Source organism: Artemia sp. Qi Xiang Cuo, chromosome 2 (genome assembly GCF_049724085.1).
Source record: "Artemia sp. Qi Xiang Cuo chromosome 2, ASM4972408v1, whole genome shotgun sequence".
Lineage (NCBI taxonomy): Eukaryota > Metazoa > Arthropoda > Branchiopoda > Anostraca > Artemiidae > Artemia > Artemia sp. Qi Xiang Cuo.
Genome location: NC_142795.1, coordinates 23,362,319 through 23,390,109, shown reverse-complemented (window position 1 = coordinate 23,390,109; position 27,791 = coordinate 23,362,319). Strand labels below are relative to the sequence as shown.

The 27,791-nt window shown below is 36.6% G+C and overlaps 1 protein-coding gene and 1 pseudogene across 1 annotated transcript in view; one reads left to right on the top strand and one right to left on the bottom strand.

The window, feature by feature from the left end:
* The window catches only part of Liprin-beta (liprin-beta 1), a 622,086-nt gene that overhangs the window by 511,510 nt on the left and 82,785 nt on the right, over positions 1 to 27,791 (top strand). The window lies entirely within an intron of this gene.
* LOC148955019 (52 kDa repressor of the inhibitor of the protein kinase-like) lies at positions 10,140 to 17,526 on the bottom strand (annotated as a pseudogene).

The window sequence follows — 27,791 nt, the reverse complement described above, 5'->3', positions numbered from 1 at the left end:
CTTTATTTCTGAATGATAATGAACTGTTTTTCAAAACAATTAAAACTTGTAAACATACCTATGATGGATAGATTTTATTTACATAATAGAAAAAAACCGTGCTTTGACATTTCTATCGAATACAGTCGTCATATTCTTAAGATTTTGTATTGTTGGAGGGGAGGGGGGGCTGTCCCTCTGAAATTTGAATTTACTAGTAAAACGTTTTTTCTTTATTTTTTTGGGGGGAAATAAAATAATGAAAAGTGTACTCACATTGAAAATAGACAAATCCATTGTTTTCAAAAGTTAAAAATATATGGTGTACTATAAACAATGTCTTAATGCATAATGAAAATTGGAATGCCCTGTAGGGACATTATATCGGGTTTTTTTTTTAAATTAATTAAATTGTAGCATGACAAGTTTTTTTTTTTTTTATAAAAACGACTAATCAAGTTGTTATATTTGACAAACCGCCAACTTTATCTAATCGACTGACACACAAAAAATCGATGTCATAATAAAAAAAAACAGGTATATTCCTTGAACTAGAAATCGCGTAAATCTCCTTGAAAGAGTGTGATGACCTGTTTAACTACTAGAAGAACCTGTTTGGTACATAGGACCCTTAGAAGTATAAGTTAGCATTCTACTAACGCATTTTACATGCAGAACCACTGTAATTTACCCCCCCCCCCCCCATAATTTGCAAGTATATAACCCAAATTATATATGTCCAATGCATTCTATCAAACTAAATAAGTCTTGTGGCTATGAAATATGAAACCGGTTTTAAAAGATGTACAGATCAAAATTCTTGAGTGTTTTCTGAATAATTAACAGCTACCCAATTTTTTTTAATAAAGCTGTTAATTAATGGTTTTCCAATTAAATAGTTTTAAACATAAAACTAGAATAATAATTTGATCCTGGCGAGACAAAACCCGATGTGCAGCACACATTTTTGTTTCTGAATCACAGTTAAACAATTTCTGAATTTGTTTATTAGAAGGCTAGAGCTGAAATTAGAACATGGTCCAAAAGCAAAACAATAAGTACATGTTCCACAAATGTCGTTTGATTTCGATATACCCTGTTAATTTGGAAGTACATATTTCATTTATGAAATATATATGTTAAATACTTTGTTTTGCGTTGAGGCACTTATATTGTATTTAACACCTCATATTTTTAATCAGTGACTCCAATGATGGGTTTTGCTTCAGAACTGTCTCTAAGTCTCAAAATTTTCATCAGTGTTTATTTTCAATTCTTGTTCGTTTTTAACCGCCAAGTTTTTTTCTGAATATTAGTAGCTGTAACAAGTGTAGTAGTTGACTAATAAGTAATATCAATAATAGCAGGTAATCTTGATTAATAGTAAAAAGGAGACAGTAGCGGACGGGGTGGGAGCATGTTTTGAACGAGAGCCTACACAATTATGTTGGACTTCTTTATTGGAATACCAGCATCAGATTTGTAATCGACATGATATTGATCATAATCGAATTCATCGATCATAAGTCCTATAATACCAATTGTGGAGAGAATTAGTTACTATTTGTAACGAAATATACATGTCATAAATATGTAGTCAGTACATTTCAGCCTTGGGCATTCATATTGCAGCCTTACTGACTCTTAATGACTCACAGTGTAATCATCTAAGACCATCTCCTAAATAATCCCAGACTGACCGTGAGTCGAAAAGAGGTGAACATTATTGCTTAAGGGGATCAGGGGAGATGGAGGGAGTGACATGGGGAATGGGACGAAGAGCGCCCCTTTCGATCCTTTAATCATATAAATTTAAAATTCTTGCATGCTTTGTATCGGATTTGGAGTCAGCAAGCTCAGGAACCTTTGAACACCATTTTTGGCGAAAATCAAACTGTATTTGTGAAATAGGTAGCCCACCTAATGGGTTTGGATTTTCCCTAGTTTTGATGCGATCTTCTTAATCTATGATAATTAACATCGAAACATTTGTACCATTCTCTGAATAATTTTCAAATACTCGTGAGTCAAAAGAGGAGTAGCAGGCTTTTATTTGAAAATTTAAAATCCGGGAAGCTGGAAAAGGCGAGGGCCTCACTGTATGACTCAATTGAAGAACTCTTGTATGACTCAGATTTCAACCAGGTCTAATAGGCCCACCGGTCTATTAAAATTTGTCTATTAAACCATTGTTATATGTGGATCCTTTTAATAATTTTGACCCCTTGCCTCTGGGACAGCACGTATCGTCTCACCTCCGTAGGCATACTTTTGAATCTTCCTATCTTTCTGACTGTCTTACAATCAAGGAGGCACACTTGTGCCTCTATAAAGAGGCGACCCACCACAATGTTAAGCGATTTCAGGTCCTAGAGGTCGCAGAGAGACGGCGGTAATCGCATTTTGTAGCCCAAGCTCAAACTAAGAAACTTGCAAAATTTAATCCTCCTCTGACTTTATCTTCATGGGGTAAACTGGGCCGGAATTTTGGACCCTCCCACCACAGCCCCCCTTTAACGGTGATCGATAAGGCTGAAATTTAGAAGTTAAGCTTTTCTAGAGCCCGGGAACTTATCTTCGAAATTTCAGTTCAATCCGATTACTCCTTCCCTGTTTTCAAAAAACCAAATATAGCCACTTAAAATTCATTTCTTTTTTTTTCTTAGCCACGCCTACAGGCCACAGTTGGCAACGGATCCGGTTGAATGTGGACTCATTCGAAGCAGAATTCGACCTGTTAGGGTCTTTTGATATTTTCACACCGAAAAAATTATCCCCCGAATTTACATTTTCGAAAAACCTTCTTTTCCTATATTAGCCCATGTTAATTTTTCCGACCACAACCCCCCTTTACCGTTGTTTGATCGGACTGAAATTTAGAGGATAATCTTTCCTGGGGCCTGGGAGCTTATCCTCGAAATTTCAGCTCAATCTGGTCATTCCTTCCCTTTTTTCCAAAAACCAAATATCAAGTTTTTTGGGAATTTGCTTGCGTCGAAAATAGCTTAAATATACTAAAAAACAATTATTGCTGTGTCTGTATAGTCTAGCGGTTAAACTCCAGACTTTCAGGCGGAAAACCCGAGTTCGATTCACCATTAGAGCATTTTTTTTAATACTGAATTCAAACTTTAAAAAGAAACCCAGTTTCTTTTTTAAATTATTTGAAAAAAATTACGTTTTCTAAAGAGTTAAAGAGGCTGAGTTACAAGGAGCAATAATAAGTAATAAACTGTACAAAAACGTGCAGAAATTATTTGAAAAAAACTACGTTTTCTAAAGAGTTAAAGAGTCTGAGTTACAAGGTCGAACCTTAAAACGTACAGGGATTAGGAGGCACAGTTGGGGGGCTGCCGCCCCCAAACCCCCGCTTTCGCAGCCTTTAAATAAAAAAAAGTTTTTTAAACTGAAAGTAAGGAGCGACATTAAATCTTAAAACGAACAGAAATTATTCCGTATATGAAAGAGGCTGTGCCCTCCTCAACGCCTCGCTCTTTACGCTAAAGTTTGACTTTCTCACAACTCTTTTTTTAAACAATAAAAACTTTAGCGTAAAGAGCGAGGCGTTGAGGAGGGCACAGCCTCTTTCATATACGGAATAATTTCTGTTCGTTTTAAGATTTAATGTCGCTCCTTACTTTCAGTTTAAAAAACTTTTTTTTATTTAAAGGCTGCGAAAGCGGGGGTTTGGGGGCGGCAGCCCCAACTGTGCCTCCTAATCCCTGTACGTTTTAAGGTTCGACCTTGTAACTCAGCCTCTTTAACTCTTTAGAAAACGTAGTTTTTTTCAAATAATTTTGATCTATAACCATATGGGATTGTGGAATTACCAGAGGACATTTGGGGTGCTGAAGGAGCCAGATTACTTTTCTCTCTGTTTGCGCCTTCAAATTGCCATTAGGGATTTTGATTCTCGATCGGCCGACCCGTTTCCCTAGTTGCTTCAACCATCCATCCTTTAAATCAAATAAAATATGTACTTAAGATTTTTTAATTAGAATAGTCATTGCTCCGATCTTATTGGTTGGTTTTCAATCTTTGGTTTGCATTCCGTCATTTCACTTGATTGATTTAGACTATTTCCTAAATACACCGATAATTATTGCGAGTCAAAAGAGGTTCAACATGCTTATATTTGCACATTTTAGGTGGGGAATTCGGACCCAAATGTCTCATTTTAAGTCTTTTAACCATACAGATTGATCATTTTGTGTACTACTCTATTTTCAACAACCTACAGGATGTTCGCCCTTTTATGAAAATAAATTTGTGAAGCCTCTGTTTTTAATAGGCTATCTGCATAATTTGTGGGGTTTAGCTCCTAAAATCACTTGTCCTTTCATCCCCAGTGACTCATGTTTTAGGTCATTCTCGACTGCACTTGGCAACGTAGCAGGTCTCTCCGATCTTTTACGGTCTTTGAAAAAGACACCAAAACTTTAAATTCAGAATAAGCCTTTCTCCAACTTTTAACGACTATCTGTTTTTATATGAACGCTGTTTTTTGTGAACGCTGTTCTATGTGCATCGATTGTGCTAGTAACGATGATGTAGTATTGCTGAATTGTTTACCCGCTGCTAGAGGGGCGGGGGGGGGGAATTGGATCTTGTTGTGGGGTTTAGGTGGGTTGTAAGCTTCAAAAGTGTATTTCACATCCATATACTTGAATTTTCCATTAGAGGTCGGTCAGCTCACTGTGAAGGAGGAATTTACCCCCTTATCATCCCTTCATGTGGAGAAATATATTTTGAATCAGCGTTGAATATAGGTGGTGAAGTTTAGTTGTCTCTTTCTCGTTGGAAAAAACAACATTTTTAACTAAAAGCAGTAGTTTTCAAAAATCGAAAGATTTTGATTAAAATTTGCTGGGATGGGACTTATGTTGGAACATTTCTGCCCATTTCAAGTTTTCACACCGTTTTATACTTTCATTTGAAAAAAGACAATCATTAAAAAATTGTCAAGGAGGGTTACCCAATAAATTTGTTCAAATCTAAGAAAGATTTGTACATTCAAAGTGACAATTCCCTGCAAATCCTTCGTTTTTTCCTATTGGCCTCAAATAGGCTTAGTTATAAAAAAAAAGGAATTCTCTATTCGTTTTTTATACTCATGGCCAAAAAAAATCCCTATAAATAGTTTTTTTTTGTTCCTTCATTTGAAAAGTTGAAATATTTCTACATACGAGTTGTCCAACTGAAGACCATGTTTTTCTTTCTTTCAAACAGTTCGTGGTAACGAAGTGTAAGTAAGGACCGATCCGGCTCAATAGTAATTGAAACTCTGAAAAAACGGAATTTTGATATCAATAGATACATCAAAAGAATCAGATTTGTATGCTGATTTCAAATTTTTAAGTTTCATCAAGTTTAGTCTTACCCATCAAAAGTTACGCGAAAGGGGCTATCCCCTTCTCAACGCCTCGCTCTTTACGCTAAACTTTGACTCTGTCTCACAACTTCATTTTTTAAAACAATAAAAAACTGTAGCGTAAAGAGCGAGGCGTTGAGGAGGGGACAGCCCCTTTCATATACGGAATAATGTCTATTCGTTTTAATGTCGCTCCTTACTTTCAGTTAAAAAAAACTTATTTTTTTTAGTTAATCTCTTTAAGAAACGTAGTATTGACATTCGTTTTTCACACAGGATAATTTTCGAAGTTGAATGCGATGTGTTCAACACGAGTATTCTGTTAGATATCTACTACACGACTGTACATTGGAAGAATGTGTTTGTCGTTTTGTTCCAGGTTCTGTAAATGGAACAACACCGGAGGCGTGACGCGGTGATGATTCTAATATTATTCACTCGTTGAGATGTTAATGAGTTATTAAGTTAGACTACTCGTGTGGGAGGATGAGGTGTTTATTACTCATCTTAAATATCTAAATGATGTGTACTCAGAATGTCCCTTAGATATACAAGTTTCCTATCAATAGTGCACTGGTACAATAATTTTTTTGTGTGTATAAATTAAAATATAAAAATTAATATGCAGAAGACTAAAATCTGAGCTTGCGAGCACATGCCGTGGACATAATAACAACAAAAAGTAGAAATATAATAATAAGCAGAATTGAATAAATGTTAGGAAATAAGTTTGGGTACTTTCGCATTATATAGGCCTTTCTAAAAAGTCAAGTTTGGTTAATGCTAATGAAATGAAATAAAATAGGGTGAATATATAATAGATTAGAAACAGATATGGGCTATATATTTGTACATTAGGGGGGGGGGGGCAAAGCATTGCGTATATTAAATACGTAACCTAACCTAACCTAGGTACCTTTTTCCCCATCTAAAGTCCAAAAAACCACAGTTTAATATCGTATACCCAATTAAAACCACGCTAGACAAAGTATTTCTCTCAGCGGTGTCTACTCTTGAATCATCTTGTAAAAACGGGTTTTTTAAAGCGTCTCTGCCCTTTGACTGTAGTAGCATCTCTTGTTGGACTTCCTTAGAGAGGCCAATATAATGCTAAAGAACCTACCTAAGTTTGTTTTAGTTGTTTTAAGAATAAGTTGTTTTAAAAACAAACACATGAACGCGAACAAAATATTACATTCCATTAACCAGAGCAATGTTGCATTGTTTTTCTGTTTTGGAATAAATATGATCCACAGGCAGTAATAATTTATAAGTGGTAAGAAACAGAAAGCTTGTCGTGGGGAAAATGTTGGTGGAGACTTGAGCCTGCCTATGATGTGATATCTGAAAGGGCTGTTGTTTTCGAAAAAAAATTTATGCTTTCACATCTATAGGCCTATTGAAAGAAGTTTAATAGTAATCTGATTCAAAAGTATGGGGGGAGGGGGTTTGTTGAAACTTTTATACAGTTCGTCGAACCTATATCCTTACAATGAATATCTGACGTCAATTCTTTTCCAGAGCAAATTTATAATATTGACCCCCTTTTTTATTATTATATTCGTTCTAAATCCCAAATTTCTACAAGAGAGATCCCTCTTCCAAAATTTTACCATTTCCTATCATCTATGAGACTTTCGTTTATATGATCAATGTAGATCCACGATGTCTCTGGAACTAAGCATCATGTTATCATTGAAGAAATCAAATCTTCTTAGAAAAGAAGGTTTAGAAACATATTCTTATGGGCTCAAGTGGTTTATGTTCAGGGCCGTCAAATGGAGGAGGAGTAAGCTACCGTGGCCTATATTCATTTAGAGGGGAATGTGTAAGTCTTTTGCTTTAACAAAAATGGGGGAGGTGGCCTGTTAATTTTGCCTCGGGCGCCGCCAATCCTAAGAATGGCCCCGATTGGTGGTTATCCCATATTCCATATTCCATATTTATTTTTCCAAACTTACTGATCAATTAACAATACTTTTCTTTTAATTGACAACATATTATCTATCTCTTGTCTCTTGGGATTTCGGTAATAAAATCCTCTCTACGCCCACGTGTTGATAAAAGAGTCTCTTCAACGTTATTGAAGCACTTTCTAGAGATTATGGTATTGTCAAAGTGAAGGCTCAGGTGCAAGCACAAGGGAGTTGGGATCTGAATCCCTATCCCTTAGCGATCCACTGTGTAATAAATTTATTTATTTCGAAGAAATTGCGATTTTGCTCATTTAAATATTTGTTGTAATAACAAGTTTGTTGTTAGAATGATTTTTTGTAATTATCATAACTGATTTTTTATGTAAAATTAAGAAACGACAATGTTAGAATTTGCACCTCCCCCTTTGCAATGCGGAGATTTTGCATTTTAGTTGTTTTTCGGACGGGATTTGTGAAGTATTAACATGTAAATGAAATTCTATAAATATTGACTAAACTCCTTCTTTAATAATCTATTTAAACCTTCTATAAATAATTTATAATTCTGTAAAAAAAAAGAAGAAAACCAAAGACAAAACATTTAGCGTTTTTTTGTTAGAGGTAGAATAGGTTTCGGAATTGTACATAAACACTGAAGCTAATAAAAGGCAGGTAATTCATTTAGGGGTGTCAAACTTGCCGTATTGATAAGCAAATAATCGCTCTGTTCGACATCTTCAGACCAGGTCTCTAACGGATTTGCAACTTGGCTGACAAGCCAAGATACAGTATGACAAATTGAAGGAGACAGAAATTGGAATGCCTTTCTAAGCATTTAAAATCTAACGTGATTCTAGAACGAAAATTTGGAAGCCAAATTGTAATAATTTCATTCGCGGCTGATGTGATGGGCATCAGGCGTAGGATTTCTGATTGCTAAAATAATTTTTGGGAAGTTAACCCCCTCCTTCCCGAAAACATTAACTAAGTGTTTTCATATATTAAGTCTTAACAAACAAAATCGCTTTTTGATGGAAAGGAGGAAGGGCTCCATTAGTTTTGCCCAGTAGGTGTATATACACCCTTCATCAATCATTAAGTTGCGATATCCCAATGGAATGCAGGCATAAAAGCCCTCTTGGACATTTGCCCGTGCCCTCGGCAAAAATCATGAAATAATTCATGAAGTCTTGCTATTATTATTATTTCTCCCTTTTGACATAGCTAGAGCAATGACAAAAAAAAATCTTCTTACCGAAGATCTCGCTATGTTCATAGATTTTATGTGAACATTCAAAAAAGGGGGCGAGATGTAACATTTGAGTGGAGAAGTTTCGAGATAATTAATGGGAGGGGCGATTAAACAAATGGCATAATTACTCGATCAACAAGTTTCCTCTTTCGCATTTGCAAGTCAAATTGCGAAGGGGCACTGACTTCCCGGCAGCTGGTCCACATCTCGGAACCTCACGCTTACCGCACAGTTCCGCCACGCTTTGTATGCGTCACATAGTGTACAGGATTTCGGAGAGAGAGCGACCCCTTGTCAAATTCACTAAGTGTTCAGAATTCTTCTTAGCTGTAGTTGTAACCGAACTGTAATCTACTGTAACCAAGAAGTTCTAATTTCTAGTGAAATTTGTAGCTTTCAGAAGGAATATTTGAATAGGTTTTTGTATTCTACTAGAAGATTGGTCTGATGCTTATATTTGATTGTTACCTTTGGTTGTGGTATTGTGTATTTTCATTTATTCTAGTTTTGTTTTCAGCAGGGATAGTTCTCAAACTACTAGTTGTTAAGTACTTGTAAAAGTTTAATCACTTAATAAAATGTTCATAAAAGCATGATAAAAAACAATTCCATTGGTCTTAAACCCGAACCTAGTTGTTCTATATAGTGTGCAAATACACTCTTCTAACATATAATACGAAATCCCTTTTCATAAGGTGGTAATTAATATCCACCAGGGTTACCTCATACCAAGCACGTGCGCAGGAATTAATTTCAGGGCGGGGGGGCAATCCTTCAAAACAGAAGAGAAAAGGCACATTATATTACGTAACATCTACAAAAACCAAAAGCCCACATATCAAGAAGTAGAGACTTACCCTATATTGCAAATTGCAACCTACGAGCAGACCTAACAGCAAACTTTATCAGAGTCTCATCTACTGATACAGAAACATCTCGATTGCCATTCAAAAGTGCCAAGCCATTTAGTCGGCCATCATCCATTCGGCTGCGGATAGGTTTTTAGCCTTTTCATTGAAGAAAATGTCCTCTCAACACATGCTATAGAAGTGGGAATGACACAGAAAATGCGGAGTAACATATGGACTTTGGGAAATATGCCTTGCTCACATTCAGTCAGGCTCTAAACTGCCGTCTTTGGAAAAATTAGCCCGCCATAGTTGAAGCTTAGCCTTCACAGCGAACTCCGAGCTTGTTAGGTCTGAGGCATATTTCTTCATCAGTTCTTTAACATCGCCAATAGGCTCTTTTACGACAAAAGACGGAATGATTCCGCTGAGGCCTTTCAGAATAACTTTGTGGTTTGTGAATCGAGATTCGAGTAATTGTAAGTGTTGGTCCACGACTGGGATGAAAAGGGAAACTCGATAGTAAAATTCTATGTGCTTTTCTGCATCGACATCATATGGGATGTTGACGACATTTTTCTTTCGCGGCATGGCAATGGTGATTTCCATTTCTTGGCATATGCACGTGACTTCTGAAAACAGCTGACCGAAATTCCCCTCCGCCTTATTTCGTGTATCTTGAAACATTTCTGTCACACTTTCGACACACTGAATGTACATAATCATATTGATGTGTTCTGACTGCAGCAGCTGAGACAAATTCAGTGTGTACCCTAGAAAAAATCTATCACAATAAGGATCACTGTATAGTCCAAGCTCAGAATGTTATTGAGCGGACTTTTGTCTTTTAACTACGCCGCGGAGTCCCTATTTGTCTCTATGTCTTCTAGGGCCTTGAAGATCGGAACAACTGACTGCTTTGATATTTATATCGCATCGTGTCTTTCGAACCATCAAGTTTCGCACAATCCTTTCAGATTAACTTCAGTGTAAGTTTTTAAGACAGCGCTTTGCTTGGCATTGAAGTGACAGAAATTAACTGTTTCACGAATAACTATCATACAGTGCTTTATATCAGGGATCTTGCTCGAGTCCGTCAATACCAAGTTCAAGGAGTGGGCGACACAGTGAACATACTTGGCGAGTGGATATTTGTTCGAGATATAAGTCTCGGCTCCCGACAAATGCCTACTCATGTTTGCAGCCTTATCATACCTTTGTCCCCTGCAGAGTTTCATATCGAGACCAAGTTTCTCCATACGACTAAGGATAAATAGACCGAGGCTTTCACCTCGCAAGTCTTCAACAACAGCAAACTCGATAAGCTCCTCCCTGACCTGAAAAGTTTCGCTGTCTAAAAATCGAAGCCCTAGAGCCATCTGTTCCTTCCTCAATATGTCGCTTGTCTCGTCCGCCAGGATGGTGAAAAAAGCATACCGATTTCACTTGATCAACAATCTTTCCAGTAATGAGCTGTCCACAAACATCAACTAGTTCATTCTGAATTCTGGGGCTGCGGTACTTGGCATTGCCTGCACTTTTCGCAAACACTTCTTTCATTATTGGATCGTCTTTCATCCGATAGCGTAGCAAGGTCCTAAAATTTCCATCGTCTTTTACAGGCTCTACAAAGGTCAATTTCCCCGAATTCTCGTCCCCACGCGGTGCAAGGCCTTGCTGTCCACGCAACAGTATTGTTTCTATGATGAGACGAAGCCGTTTTCTGTTTATTTCGATTTCATCTCTTTTCTGAGTTTATTCAAGACTTCCACTATAGAGGACTTCTTCCTGTTCACAGTTGCCAGAAAACATTCGCCCCAAACAACAGCGTCTTTATGGTAGGAGTTTGACTGATGTTAGAAAAGTCTTCATCGGTGTTTTTTTAATTCACGTGAGGCTCCATGACAAGCTGCTCTAATGTTGGTGAAACCCCCTTCCGGCTTGATAACTAAAAAACAAAGCACAATATTTGCAGAAACATCCTTTTTTCACTGAAAAAAATACTAGTCAGGTGTACTTATTCATCCAGCTAACTTGAAACTTCCTTGTTTTTGAGCCTGTGACATGAGCCGGGAAAGGATAGTCCTTGTTCGGTTTAAAATATCTTTTCAGTAAATTTTACTTTGTTTCATCGGAAACCGAACCTCTTCTTTCAAAATGAGTTCCAATGTCAAGCTCAACGTTTATTTCATCACGTTTGATTGCTACTACCTCAGCATTTGGTGTTCATTCTTGAGTTGAAGTCGAAGGTTCAGTCGCAACGGCAATGTTCAGCTGATCACTATTGCCGCTTTTTTCAGAGTCAACCTCACTAATTCGTCGTTTTTTACCCTAAAGCTGGAGAACACTATGTTGTTTTTTCGACATTTTCACACTTGTCCTATCTTTAGCAACACTTGGTTTTAGACTGTCAACTGAAAAGGCTGGGTTTAATTGCAAGAATGACCGCTTCATCCCCTAGAGAAGGACCACACATGAACAGATGAACTTTAAAAGATAACTGATAGCTCAAACATTGCTTGACAGAGGGCGCGCAGTTGGACAGGAAATGGAATAACTATGCTGGTGATCCAATGGGTAATTACAGGCCAAAAAATCATCGAAAATGGTTAATATGTTATGTCTAGATCAGTAATTAGCCACTATCTCTTATTCGGTGAGAAGTATCAGAAAATTATGGGAGAATAAAAAAATCGTGAGATTTCGGGGCCCTTCGGAGCCCCCCCCCCCCTCTGCGTACGTCCCTGCCTCATACCCATCTTCTAAAAAAAAGAATTCGAGAAAATAAGAAGAAATTTTACGATTCAAATTAATGAAGTCAAGAGTCGTTTCAATTCACCAATATCCCCGCGAAAAATTCATTTTGTATTCAGACCCACATTCGTATTTGGTTTACGTTTTGTAACTTGTTCCATCCCTACTGATTTTTTTGACTACAATTGAAAAGAAAAGAGAATTTGAAACAATTTCCAAATGAAATACCTCCGATACAAATGACATATTGAGAAGGATAAGGATTAAAAAGAAAAAAATTCAATATACCTTTCTCTCGATTTAATTTTTAGATACTGAAGTAATTAAGAGTGGCAATATTGCATTTACTTCTTTGAAATTACACTTTTAGCAAAAAGATAAATTTTTAATATAAGCAAGACAACTAAGACAGATTATACATATACCAAGGAATGAAATAGTTCAAACTAGGAGGGGTAATTTTGAGCGAAGTAGTAGATATGACCAGGGATGATTGATAAAATCGCTCTAATGGGGTGAGGGGTCTTTGATATATCATTTGAAATATTTTATAGCACTAAAAAAATGAATTTTATGCATTAAATTTTGCAATTGAAATAAACAATATTGTTTTTCTCCTTCATATTTTATCCTTAGTATTTTTCTCGAAAAAAAAGAAAAAAAAGTTGGGGTTAAGTCTTCAATGTTTTTCATAGTATGGTCAAAAATATTACTCTCCGATTAGTGGTTTTAAAATGGAACCTCTTCTTTAGGAAGATCCTAGCGGAAAGGAAAAGTTTTTTTCTCCCTCTTTCTCTCTCTGAATAAATATTCTTATATGTGAAGTGTGGAAGATAAAGAATGCCATCTATGTTGAACCCTTGCTTTGGAGCATAGATGGCTTTGAAGGGAAATGTTTTTGTTTACTCTAACAAGATTGTGTATTTTACAACTTCTGGATGACGAATTTTTTTTTTGTCTAAGAAAGTAGCTTAGTTAAGTGGAATAGACCTCTAAGAATAAACTTTTGACCCAAATTGTATCCCGGCAAGGTATTTCGAAGGGCATATTATTGTTCATTCCCTATTTCTAAGGCGGAGAAGTTAGCATAGAAGATTGATAATCCAGATTTATTTATAGCATGAGGCTGAAAACCCTTTCTTTGTGTCACATTATGTGATTTAAATTTATTCTTTGAAGCCTAACTACTATAAAACAAACTTTTTTTTGAAGTTATGAAAAGCCAGCGCCCTGGAGGGGAAAAGTTAATGGTATATGCTTCAAGAAACCTTCCTGGGTAGTAATTTTGGCTCTGGGTCCATTCCAAAAGGTTTGTTTGCCTAACTCATCGACATTCTAATGCACCAAAAAGCTCGTCGTCTAGAACGAGCTTGTATATAGGGAAATGTTTTGATAATCACAACGAAGTTGAGAATATACATCAGCCGGTGAATAAACAAATTTTCAAGTCCTGGTGATGGCACGGTTCTTTGTCACACAGCATGGAAAGTCATTCCATGCTTTTTCTTATTATCACTTCTAAGTTCTTCGATCTCATATCCAAGCTATTATTCTCCATGACCACACTGATTATTCTATGACGAACTCAATCAGAATTCCAAATAGGGATAAGTCCTTTTATTAGACAGTGAAACGAAAATATAAAAGAAATACTCTAAATATTTCGATGACACAGTCGGTCATCATCATCAGTAGAGTTACTAACTTATCAAAAATTTAGAGTATTATCAAATATTTAGAGTATTTCTTTTATATTTTCGTTTCACTGTCTAATAAAAGGACTTATCCCTATTTGGAATTCTGATTGAGTTCGTCATAGAATAGGCAGTGTGGTCATGGAGAATAATAGCAACGTCGTATATATGGGGATGATAGACCAACTTCAGAATCAGCAACATTTCATTTGCTATTAGAAGAATAAAATGATAAATTTAGCACCTGTAAATTCAGCATTATTTCATTTTTAATTAGAAGAATGTTCAACGCAGTATTACAAGATTCAAGAGCAGTTAGTGAACTTTCTAAGTCAATGGACCGGTAACCTGCTTTGACCTACAGTTTCGAAGTAACTTATACCACCTTTACTTAACGCTGTATAAAATATTCAAAAACAGTTAGTGAACTTTTTAAGTCAATGGACCGGTAACTTGCTTTGAACCGGAAGTTATTATTTTGTTTAGTATAAATGAAGATTGTTTTAATTTTGACAAGTTAGTGACTCTACTGATGATGATGACCGACTGTGTCAACGAAATATTTAGAGTCTTTATTTTATATTTTCGTTTCACTGTATAATTAAAGGACTTATCCCTATTTGGAATTCTGATTGAGTTCGTCATATCCAAGCTCTTGGGAACAAAGATGCATCCTCGGTTAATCGATGGATTACAGGCAATTTCGTGGTTTTCAACTAAATTGAAATTAAATCGCATTTGATTATTTTTTTAAATTAATATGTACTCTATTATTTGACAAATTTCCACGAATATTGGGTAATTCAGAGTATTAGGATACAAAAGCTTATCGAGCTCTTTTCGGTCTGGATCAGACAGAAGAGGTCGGACAAAACAACTGTGATTCATGTGGCCATGTTACAGTAAATTACAAAACGAAACCTGAATCCAACGCGTGCAAATGTTATTACTCTTCCAGATTTTTGTGTTTTGAAGTTTTATTAACGATATAGTTGCTATAAGTTTTGTGTGTTTCTTATTACTTTTAATTGAAACATGTTTGTAACTGAAGTGAAAAACGTTATAACCGACTTGTAATTACTTGAAAAAGTAAATACTTGCTTGTGACCAGTTTAAGTAACCCCTCAAGCGCGTATTCCTCCTTGGGACACTGCTTAAAATGCTATCTTGAACTCTATCAACGCGTTAGCTGCTGGGTAAAACGAAACCCTTGTAAATTTTTTAGTTACATCTAAAGACTACTAGATGGGGCATCTGATTTCAGTGTCAGTAATATATCTCCTATATACCCAAGTGTCCGACCAGCTTGTCTTCCATCTGTAGGACTTCTAATCCAGTATGTCAAGCCATTTATCTGTCATTTTATGACCTAATACACTTTGTCATTGCTAGTTTATTTCACCTACATAATTGCTATTCATCTTCCATACACAAAATTTGTCTAATTCCTTGTTCCCATTCAACATGATTGGCACCTATTCCTATGTGTCCTAACCTGGCCATTAAAGTCTATTAGTAAAAACTCTATATTTTTACCTAGAATCGTGTCTAAATGTTTGTGTGATTGTGTGTAAAATTCAACCTAGATACTTCTTTCTTGTTCAGTCTTCCCTACAAAGGTATATACCACTAGGTGTGTTACCTTGGACTTTTAGTCATAAAATGTGCAACTATAATCCTATTACCCGCACCTTACTACCCTTAACAAGACTTAAAGGCTTTCTTATTTTCCCTTTTTCGTCCTTCGTTCTTTTTCGATTCAATGTATACCTGTAGAAGGTGAGGGTCCACCCTTTCCGCCACCTGGTGCGTATCTTGGAGCGTCATATGTGGCGCACACTTCTGCCACGCCTGGAACAGTTCTGCCTCATGTGGCATCGTCCGCGGAACGCTTGGTACAGTTCCGGTACGCTTGGCAGGCGTCACTCGGTGTACGTGGTTTCAGAAAGTTGGCGCCGTCTTGATAGAAGGAACATAGGAATAAAAGTTTATGTTTTTAATTTTCACTTAGCACAGTCGTATTATTGATAACTCTATTAAAACAGAGAAAGCTGCGACATAAAAGGGACTGTCTCAGGTTTACCATAAAATATGGGTAGATTTTTGTATTGTACTGCTCCGTTTATTTTTCTCTTCTAACACAGTTGACATGATTTTTTTTTCCCATACTGTATGAAATTTTGCGATTTAACAAATTCTTTCTGCTTTACGTCTTAACTGGCTGAGAACTCCTTACTGCCTGTCATCTATTTTCAGCTCATAAGTATATGATAGATGGCAGCTATGTATATGTATTTGTCCAATTGAACAAGGATAAGCCGTGGCATGATAATAAAGTACTTCGGTATGCACCGGTTTTACCCTGATATATACCCATTGATCTTCGCTAGTTTAGAACTATTTATTTTTAAGGGTATATTTGGGCTAACCCCGATTTAATCCATATGTTTGGTCTTTCTGACTCAACACACTCCTTTAGAGTTACTAACTTCAGTGTCCTAGTTATGACTTTAGAAGGAGTATACACAGTTTAATCTTCAGGGGATGGAGGATTCTTTTAATTTCAGTATCTACCAGGTCTTATCTTAACCAAATTCGGTCTTAACCAAAGGTCTTATCTTAACCAGGTCTTCGATCTTAACCAAACTTATTAAGCATGAAGAATAAATACCACCAGTAAGCCTACAAGAGGTCCATATCAGATTTGACCTCTGAAGGGTGAGGGGATCCTCGATTCTAGTCGTCAAAAACGTCTACGAGAAGTGGTTTAGTCAACCAAACCTAGTTGAGAGTAAGAGGTAGTGCCTAAAGTAAACCTTTTTATGTCAGGACTCAACGCTACCTCCAAGGAATGGGAGGGAGTTAATTTTTGTAATCATAACTTCCACCAGAACGGGTTACCGGTCTTCAGTTGAATGTGGTAAAAAATGATCACTGGTTTTTTTCTTTTTACTGTTTTAGGGTCCTTATTCGATCTGACCTCTGCTGAGGTAGGGTAAAGGCTATTGCTCAGTTTATTCAAGTTGGTAGGCACACACCCCGTCTGACATTCTCTTGTGGAAGGAGTAAGGGAATGGACCCCCAATTCTTTCATCGCAACATCTTCCAGAATGTATTATGGGGTCTAAACTTAAATTAGTGGCGTGCAGGAGTTTGTGTCCTAGTTTTATCTTTTGCTTGTCTAGTCACAATTCTTCCTGCGTATGTTGAATTGGATGGGCTCCCTAGATTATTTTTATTGAACGTCTGGTCAAAAGTGTTTGGCAAATTATTGAAGCTTGCTGGGAAGTAAGAGCTTATGTCCTATCTTTGGAAATCAAGGCCCAGTTAGACCGCTGTAAGGGAAAAAAGGACCCTCTGTAAATATTGTCATTAACGCATCTATGAGAAAGGAAATTCGGGTCCGAATTAAACTCGGTTGGAAGTAAGAGATATTTTCCTAAATGTGCTTTCCGATGTCTTGGTAAACTCTGACTTTGGAACGGGATTAGTCTCCTAAACTACTGTCCCCAAATGTTCTACTAGTAGAGGTTCTTGGATATTAACGAAAATTTAGTGAACAGCTGCAGCAATTGCCCTAGATGTCGCTCGCTGTGGGGAGTTCAAACCTTGTCCAACCTCCGTAGTGAGAAAGATCTATATTCGTCTCATCGCGATGTCCGCCAGAACGAGTCTGAGATATAAATCGAATTTGAAGGGTAATAATATCCATGGTTCCATATGTCCGTCTGAGGGGCCGGGGCCAGCCCTATCTTTTCGGGAATGGGGTGCTAAATTCTCTTTTCCATGACAACAGAAAGAACGGTTTTTTTCCCAAATGTTTTCTTGAAGGTAACAGTTGATTTCCAATTCTTCCTTTTTGGAGCCCATTTCTGACCTTACCTTTGTAAGAGGGCGGGGTCCCTAAATTCGTCCATCGTTGGTTTTCATTTAAGTTCGTTTTAGGTATCATTTCTTGTTTCATAGTAATTTCTGCTCGTTTTAAGCTATGTCTGCCATATTAAATAAGCAGACTTCTGTTTGTTTTAAGGTACAGTTCGCTCTTAGCTTTTCATGATAAGATGCTTTGCTTTTCCTAAAATATCACTATTTGCGTCGTGAGATTTTCAGCATAAATGCGAATCAGTGTTCTTTTCAATATCGACCCCATGATTTGGACTTATTTCACCCACACTCCACATTATTTATCATGTTTGGGGGGGGGGGGGCAATCAGGACGATGTGTAACCGTTGATTAGGTTTTAGGTCTTTTTTAGACACAGAATAATCGAAAAAAGGTGTATTGTAATTGTTTTCTAATTCTTGGGGATGTTTGGGGTAAAAGCTTCTACCCTCTGAGGGGAGGTGGGTGGTAGAGTCCCTACCCCTTCTCAGGTATGGTGGTTGCTTGACGTCCTGAAGGTTAACCGAGCGGATTTTGGGTCATACCACAGTCAGATCCTTTCGATGCCTCGTTTTACGTATCTCTTTAATTTGTGGCAAGTAAACAATACCACAACGACATTAGTAATATTTTAAGCGAAAATTTTCTGTATGCAACGCCATTTCAAAAGCAGCCATATGATATTGATATTATCGAATGATACTATCGAAGCAGCAGACATACGAATGGTTGCAGACTATAAGCAGTTCGGGATGAAAAAAAATTATTAAAATCTGATAAGGGACCTTGAATTTTTTATTCAATTTTTTAATGGGATCTTAAAACTCCCCAGTGATTTAGTCCAGTAAGTAGAGTCACGTAAATACATAAATATGGTTCGCAGCTCATGATACCATAGTACCCCGTAATAAGCTGATAATGATCCGGTAGAACATTGTCTGTGAGAGTCTAAGGACAGAGTTCGAAATTTTCTCAAATCAAGTGAAAATGACGGTGAAAACTGAAAAATGATCCATATATTACCATAAAGGCAAAGATATACTAAAGAAAACTGACCTGTATCTCTGGATACTTGAGTCTTAGTTTTGACAAGGTTTTTTGCAGAAACTAAATTTCAGCGGGGGGGGACTGAGGTCGGGGGGGGGGGGGAACTTAGGTCCGGAGGGGGCAGTTCCCCATCCCCCTCTGCCCCATAGAAAATTACACCCCTGTTCACACATGCTCCTTATTTTCTAACTTGGCGACCGCTAAGCGTAAAACTATTCAACTGCATATGGAGGTTTTTCTCAATAAAAATTATGTTCCCGGGTTTTCATAATTTTTAAGACGTATATGATTGTGTAAGTTTCCCTTAACCAGTATAAAGAACCAGATTTCGTTTTTAGTGTCCCTTTTACTTTAAAGATTCATTCACAATGAGATTTCACTAACACCAAGATTAACTAGCGCTACTTTGGGCCAATCAGAATGTTTCATAGAATTTGTTCAGCCAATCAGAAAATTCTATAAAAAATCCGATTGGCTCAAATTAGCGCTTGCTAAATCTTGGTATTAGTAAAGTCTCATTATGAATGGGTCTGAAGCAAAAACTATCTGAACAAACTATTTGTCAAAAAGTGACTGTCAATTAGTGTAGTTTCCAACTGTATAGAGGTCCAAAATGTTTTTGTTGAGCCTTTAAACATCTAAAAAAAAACTAATGTCATAAGTAAGGCCGTATTTAGGGGGGGGGGCGGGTACCAGGTTTCAACCCCCCCCCCCCTCAAAATTTTCGTCCAGCTCGTAAAAAAATGCATGTAGAACAATTTTGAATGTGTTTTTTAAAGTTTTTATACCCCCCCCTCGAACAAATGTCCTCTATACGGGCTTAGTCATAGGCACCTTTAAAACACCCTTATATTTTAAAAATATATCTTAAAACATCTTTGTTTTTGTGAATAAAATCTTAATATGTTAGTGTCCATCTGTGTTCTACTTTGGGTAAAATATATGAATTCAAATTTGATTGGCTCCATAACTTGAAAATCCCACATACTTTCCATTGAAACGTTTCTGCTGGCGTTTAGGACGGTCTCTCCAAGTCCAGTCTCTGCCAGGATTTTCATAATAGACCTGAAAAATCCAGTGTGAAAACAGACGAGTTAGAGTGTGTTGGGGAAGTGTTGTAGTGATTTGGGATTTGAAAAAGAGCTATTAGTTGTGATTACGTGCCAAAGTAATTGATGACATTTTAATGATGTTTTAGCAGCTGTCTTCATTTTTGAGATTGTTAGCTTAAAATGAAAGACCTGTCATTTTGTTTTTATTGCTGATTTTTGCTTGTTTGTTTATTGTGAGGTATTAAGGTCTATTGGAGAAGAGAATTAAAACATGTAACATGCTTTTATGCGTGAATGAGATCTTGTCTAATAAATTGATCCACCCTACTCTCAAATATATTAATATTTAATCAGTTACTTAATTCAACTGAAAAAAAGAACGATTTTTTTTATGTTTATCCAATTTTTGCAGCAAATTAGCAATTACCATTTTAATTTGCTTAGTAAAACGGTGATAACAATCAAGGATCAAAATTGCGATTGAAGGCTAATTACACTTATAAATTAATTTATAATCAAGATTTTCAACTCTGACTCGATGGCCCTGGCTTTGAACTGGCCCCCACTCAGCACCACTAAGATCATCCAACTACCTACCCACAAACAACCCGCCACGTACACCCCCCTCCAAGTCAAATAAAATCATTTGTATTGTTCGCAGAAGTACAGATTTTTGAGTTTGTGATCGCTGATTACTGTCGCAATAGGGGCTAAAGTTGCAATATAACCTTTCTAAAGGAAAACGCAGTAATTGCATATTTTAGGAAGTTCAAGTTCCGTTTTCAAAATACCGTTTTCAAGGGTATTTGAGGTCAATAATTTGAATGTGAGGCTAAAGTTGTAATAAGAGCCTCTTCGGACAAAACGCTATACATAACATTCATATTTTAAAGATGGCTACAATTTCTACCAGAGTTTGCTCTAGACGATTTCTGAGCTTATTGATCACTTATTGACATTGGAATATAAAAATCTAAACGCAGAACGTGTCAAGCAGACATTTGCCAAATGGTGTTAGCATCCACCTAATTGGGTTCTACTTGACGCCATTTCTGAAATATGTAGGCAACATACCGTATTTTACTTAACATTACCAAGGACAATCAAAATGAAATATGGTTTTTTGAAGTAGTTAATTCGAAACTTCCACAACCCCCTATACTGAAAAACTAGAAAAATTGTAAATTCAGTTTTTAATGAAAAAGAACTGTTTTTGGTAATAGTTGGTGCCGAATTTGAAAATAAAATGTGAATGAAAAATCAGCAAAAAGTAAGGCAAAAATATATGGCACGTACAAACAGCTTCTCCCATTTAATCTGCCATCAACGGTCCAGCGTTTATTACCCTGGAACGAGTATTTTCGCAGAACCTTTCTCAAAATGTCTTTTGAAATCAACTCGAGACTTCGAAACCTACTTGTAATTTCTAAAAACATTTAATAATAACATTGCACTACTAGTTACCGATTTTCATATATGTATTGGAATAAATTAACTTAAAATTAGTTTCTTTAAAATTTAGTGTTACAAAGGTGGAACCAAGTTTTGCGTTTAAGAGAAATCTGACTTGTCTACCCGTGAAAAAAACGAATGCCGCTTATCTTTATACTTGTTTCAATGTTCTCCGGAGCACTCGGTTCGGTTTTGTATATTGGCTGAGATAGGGAATTATTATATTGTATTATATTTATATACAGTGTTGGAAATATACAGACTGATGATGTTCGAATTTTTTCGGAGGAAAAGCGTTCTCAAATTTAAGTAATTGCTTTTGCTCATTTATTTGCTATTTTCACGGTTCATCGTGGCAACACTGACGAAAATGTGGTAGCGCCTTGAAAACTGCGTAATTTTGAAACAACCAAAAGAAAACTCGTAGAAAATTTCGGTTTTCGGATATGAATAAACTAACATGAGCCCCGGAGACAATTTTTTTTTGTATTTTCTTGGTACTTCAAGACGCTCCTATTGCAATGTAAGCCTCAGACTTACGATTTGTGACTTCGAAGCCCTTAAATACTTGTTTTGCTGAAAATGAAGTATCATTGAGAAAATGTATACACAATGGGTTTTTGCTATAGAATATTTACTTGTCTCAGAAATGTCATTGGCGACCTCAAATATCCATAATTTTGACTTTGGTAAGAGTCGGACACAATTTTGTAATTGTGGATGATGCGGAGTTACATGGATGAGAAATCATGCATTCATTCTTTTAACGTTTGAGAAACTAACGTTTAGCAGTTTCTCAGAATGGACCAACTGCTTAAACAGGCCTTATGGCTGTTTTCTGCGTATTTGGATCGAAGCCATGGAAAATAAACTTGACTAGTAACGAAGCCTGTCGGACGACAAGTATAGAAAACCGTAGCGTGTATTTTTTTCAGAGGAACGGGGAAATTCCCCCCCCCTCTATGCACGATTTGAAGTTGGATTAAACTCCGATGATATTGTCTAAACATCTGTAATTATAAAGACCTTGTTCTGGCTAGGCAGTTTAATTAATTAAAAAATTATTTTATTAATTAAACCTTCTATAAGGAACTTGAAAAAGGTGCATGATAATTGCTTTTAGAATTATTAAAGACAACTATTTCGATAAACAAATTAAAGCTAAATCTTATGAAATGCAAAAAGTGAGAGAAGAACTTATAAAGTTGAAAAAAAAACAATGAACTTAGGTATTAGTTCTTGGTTTTAATCAAAATTGATTACTATGTATCACTCGAATCTGAAACGCCTCTGGAATTTAAAGTTGTTTGTTGACAGGTCCCAGCTGGAAAACATCTTTAAAATGACTGCAAATTAATTTTTTTCTGAAGTGCTTTACGATAATATATGTCTGGTGCTTGAATTTGGGTTCCGGGCAAATTCATCAATCTGACGGTAAATTGATAGTTTGGGTGATTTTTGATTGAAAGCAATTAAGCACGGGATCTATAGCAAGTTGTACTGTTTCTAAGACTATGGACGAATGTGGGAATAGAAAGCCGCCAAGTGGAAGGTCGCCAAATAGGCGAAAGGTGGAGTCAAGTAGAACCTGTGAAGAATTAAGTGATAGTGAATCAGATTCAGGTTTAAATTAAAACCTTGGTGTTTTAGAATAAAAAGCGAAAGTTTTTCATAAAACTAAAAACTACAGTTGAAACCTTGCTTGATAGTGGTGATAACTTTCTTGTTTGAAAGCAAATTTAGTTATTTATTTAAATTGTGTTCTAATTTGTTTGCAAACTTGACTATAGTTATTGCACCTGATTTATATGAAAGTTTGAACGAAAAATTTTGATTGAAAGCTGAATTATGTTCATTCCATTATCTCTTTTTAAAACAGGGGGGTATGGGTGGAATAGCAAGTTATTTTATTTATCTTTTTTTAAGAAATCAATATGGCTGACCTCTTCAGTTTAGTTTCATTTAGTGCCAAGAGTAATTTTATAATTAATTTAAAGCTTTGTGTTTCATTTTAATTAAAAATCTAAATTTTCTTGAAGAATCCAAATGAAAAAATTATAATGTGGCAAGTGGCCATTTTCCTTTTACTGGTAAGATAAAACCACAAGGGAGTCAAAAATCCCAGCCGTCTATTTTTTTTTTGGGGGGGGGGGGTGTAGCTTGGGTGTCAGAGGCCGAGTAAGTCAAGCTCTTTTTGTTCCCCCCCCCCGCCTTGTTCTGCCCTTATTGCAATTGAGTTGTTTTTGTTACTGATGTGTTGTCTTTGGTCCCTTACCGGCTATAGCTTCTGGACATTGTTGTTGATGGATGCATTTTTGATAAACAAACCAAATTATTAATATCCAATTAGTCCCCTCCTAGAGCTAAAGAATTAAGTCCCTTAATTTCTTCTAAAGTTTATCTACTTTCTTTACTTTTTAAAACATCGGAGAGGAACATGTCTCATAGTTTCTTCAAAAGTTCATTTATGCTCCATTATCTTTTTACTTATTTTTTGCATCCATATTCTCATCTTTGAGACATATGCTCTTTGTTCTTTTCATCCCTAAAGATACTTGAAAACCTGTCTGCCGGCATAGAAAACGCCATTTCTAATATTCAGCAGTTTGCTGTCGTTAGCAATGTTCAATATAACTCTGACTTTTTTTTATTTTGCTCCATTATTGTCTGGCATTGCTGACTTCACTTTTTTTCCAAATAATTTACCGGAAAACTGATACATTGACCTGGTTTCTTTGTTCCCATTGATAAGGAACTTCCACTTAGTTTTTTTTTTTTTTATCCTTCGTAATAGAGTCAAATTAAGAAACAAGGGAGAACTATGTCATATAATAAAGTAAAAACTGAATTATCTGATATGTCTTGACGAGAGCACCCAAAGGGGGATGATATAGGGTAGCTTTTTTCCCTTTTTATAGAGAAAAAGCACTTGCAAATCACAATATTTTTACAGAATTCATTGACAAAAAATCTGTTGAAAGATTTTTTTTTCTCCCCCTGTACCATATATTTTTTGACATGTACTCTTTAAGATAAATGCATCAACAGTTCACTATGTGGCCTACATTTTGGTCCAAAGAATGTCCATATGTTTGAACAAACCCATGTCTATCGAGGCTCTAGGTATGGTCTTATGCTAAAATAGTTCTTTCAGAAGATTTAAACATTAAACACAAGGATGGTTTGCTTTGCTTTTTTCTCCCCCTTTAGCTAAAGGACCCAACTCAGTAGTGAAGGTACATACATAATACTACTACTAGCATCTCACCGAAGCACCAAGCCACCTGAGGCCTACACAGCTGCGCACGCTCCTCCCATCCCAATCTATTCAAAGCCTCCCTTTTTACACCCTCCCAGGAAGTTCCCATTTCATTTAAATTTTTCTTGTGACATCCTCCCACCCTAGTGAAGGTACATAGACAACATGGAACCTCTTGGTGTGTCCCTGTGGTATACCTTATGGCTCTTATAGTCTTCTGTAATCTTTATATAATCGACCTTCCTTTGCCTTTTTGAATAATATCCCATGAATGAACTATGGGAACTAAGAAGGCTAATATGGTTTGACTTACCTATGTTTGTCAAGGCTCTGAGTCTGGTCTTATGCTAAAATAGTTCTTATGCAAGATTACCTCAAAATTACCTTAAATTGCACTTGCTGGTGATATGGACGTATCTCATGTGCACCAGCTAGTTATGATTAGGCCGCGGGACATCTGCTGTATCCCATTGAGTGAGCCATGGTTTTGTTGCCCAGTCCTTGTCAAGACTTGATTTGAAGCTATCGATTGTTTTATATCCCACCGTCTTAACGCTTAGGCCGTTCCACAGACCTACGACTCGATTGTAGAAGAAATTGTTTCTTTTTCTTGTCTTGGCACGCTTGCGGAACAGCTTTGCTGAATGACCTCTGATACTTGACGACCGGGCAGGCTATAACATATCTTTGTCATCAGACTTTAGCAACTTATAGGTCATTATCATATCTCCTCTGCATCGACGGTATGTCAGAGTTGGTAGCTTCAGGCTCTGCAGTCGACATCCATACTCTTTATCTTTGAGACGCTTTACACATTGTGTTGCCCATCTTTGAACAGATTCGAGAGCAATCTGGTCTGATTTGTTAATTGGTGTGGTGACGCACATTCCATACTCCAATCTAGGTCTCACCAGGCTTTTATAGAGTTTAGTCACTATTGCTGGGGATCTACTTGTGACTGTTCGCTTAAGATACCAAGAGTCTGGTTATCCCCTGCTACTGTATCACGGGTGTGGGAACACGGGGTGTTTAACACAAGGTTGGTTTCCAGTGCTTTTTTATCCTATTTAAGCTAAAGGACTCAACCCAGCACATAAGAGCATGAAATCTTTTAATCTTCTATAGTCCTTGTAGAATTGATTTAACTTTGCCTTTTCGGAGAATCTCCTCCCATTAATGAACTAATAGAGGTGTTAATATAATATAAGTGTTAAATTAATATAATATGTAAATTAATATAATAATATAATATAGGTGTTAAATTAAATTGTTTCTTATTCCTCTTTTACAGCGGTGGAAAGTAATAAATTTTTTATAAATTTGGAATGTCCGTTTTCCTGCTGATTCCGAATAAATGTTCCTGCTGTCTTATCTTGTTGGATGTCAGTTATTTTGTCATATTGTTTCTGCCATATAGTTTACCATATTATTTCGAACTGACATTTTCATAATTTTGACAGAATTGCCACAAACTGTTCGCTGAACTGTCCTCAAAGGGAGAATTGACAGGGTTATACCTATTGACATAACACTTTCATCTCCCTTGTCTATATTGCCACCTACATCCTCCCTTTCATAGCAGCTTAGCAAACGGTTTTGGCAATAGTTTCACAAAAACGAAAATGCCATATACGATCTTCAAGCGTCACAGCGACGATATTTACCAGCTAACTTTCCTTCCTCCCTTACCTTCCCATTACTATTTCTCCCCTTGGCGTCCGAGGCTCATATTTAAACTTCCTGGTATCTGATGTAATACTAGTTATAGCGTTGGTGTAAACATCAAATCAATCAACTTTAAGCTAAAGTTTGACAGTAGTGTAGGACTGGGCTTTATAGATGAGTTTTTATTTATATAAAATGTGCAAGAATGTAAGAAAACAAACAAGCAATGTTTCAACTGTGAAATAGGTCAAACATCTCGATCTCACCAAAATCGCCATCGCCGCCATAAAAAGTGCTCAGAAAGTGAACCATGTGGAAGCGGTGCTTGTGCACGACGATCTCGTCTTAGAAAACATGACATGAGATCAGCTGCTTCTAGTCCTGGCAGCTGTGGAAGAAATCATTCTTCCTGCAGTGACAGGGACCTTCATGATTGGTCGAGCTGCAGTGCTAGCAGAGATGGTGAGTTTGTTTCTGGATGGTACTCTGACTGGCGGCCACATACGCCATATGGATTTGTTGGTCCAATGGGACCTGCTGTTCCTCCTTATTGGTACCCCAAAGGAGATATGGGATACACAACTCCTCCTGCGTATTGGCGTCCAGTTTACAAGGTATATAAAGATATATTTACTTAAAAAAGGCCTGCAAGGCCATATAAAAAAAGAAAAACAGTAGTTAAAATAATTAGCCACTAACTCGTGTGTGTGGAAGGTCGTTTGGTTTAGGGCAGCGATACCAAATAACCTTTTTATGACTGTAAAAAAAAATGATAATACTAAAGTAAAATAATGAAGAGCCGCGGTTGGGGTATAAAATATTATCCATGGAAATATATGCGTTATTCACTTTGTAACGCTAATAGTAGGAGAAAGATGCGAAAAAAAAATGGGCTAACGAGGAACAAATTGGTACAGAAATTTTTTTTGCACCACTTTGTTCAGAAAAGAGAGCTCAACAACATATCAAAAATCTCCATCGTGTTGCGAAATTACCTTTTTTCTAGTTTTTCTCTGTTATTTTTATTTTTATTTTTCCAGAATCCGAGAATAGGGAACCATGAGAAGAAAATCAGCCTGTTGATGGTTTCCATCTCAAGAAATGATTGTATTTGAGTGAATATAACATAAACGTCACCTTTTATCATTTTATTGTTTTCATTTTTGATTTTTTAAGTTACAAAAACATAAAAAAAAAAAATACACGCAAGTGACATATGCTCATAAGGTATTTTTCGGAGATGAGCATAAATTTTCGATTCATTTTCACCATCCTCAAAAAATAACGATTTCCGAATAGGTATCTATTCCTACAGACCTTATGGACACTTTACACAGTCATAGATTCTGCTCCTCCTATGCTGAAGTCCAGAAATTTAAACGTTTTACATCAGTCCATGATAAATCTAGCCTTGTGGGAATTACCTCCACACATGCTGTGCAGCATGTAGCTAATAATACAGATCATGATATGTGCAAGATGGACGGAAGAAACACTTCCATGGGATGGCTCTACTAGCAGCAGTCATACCTCCTCTCAGTAACAGCCGATCGCCCATTCTGAGAGCTGTAGTTTCATTAAATAAAGTAGCTCAAAAAGGAAAAATTCCCGTCTACCCT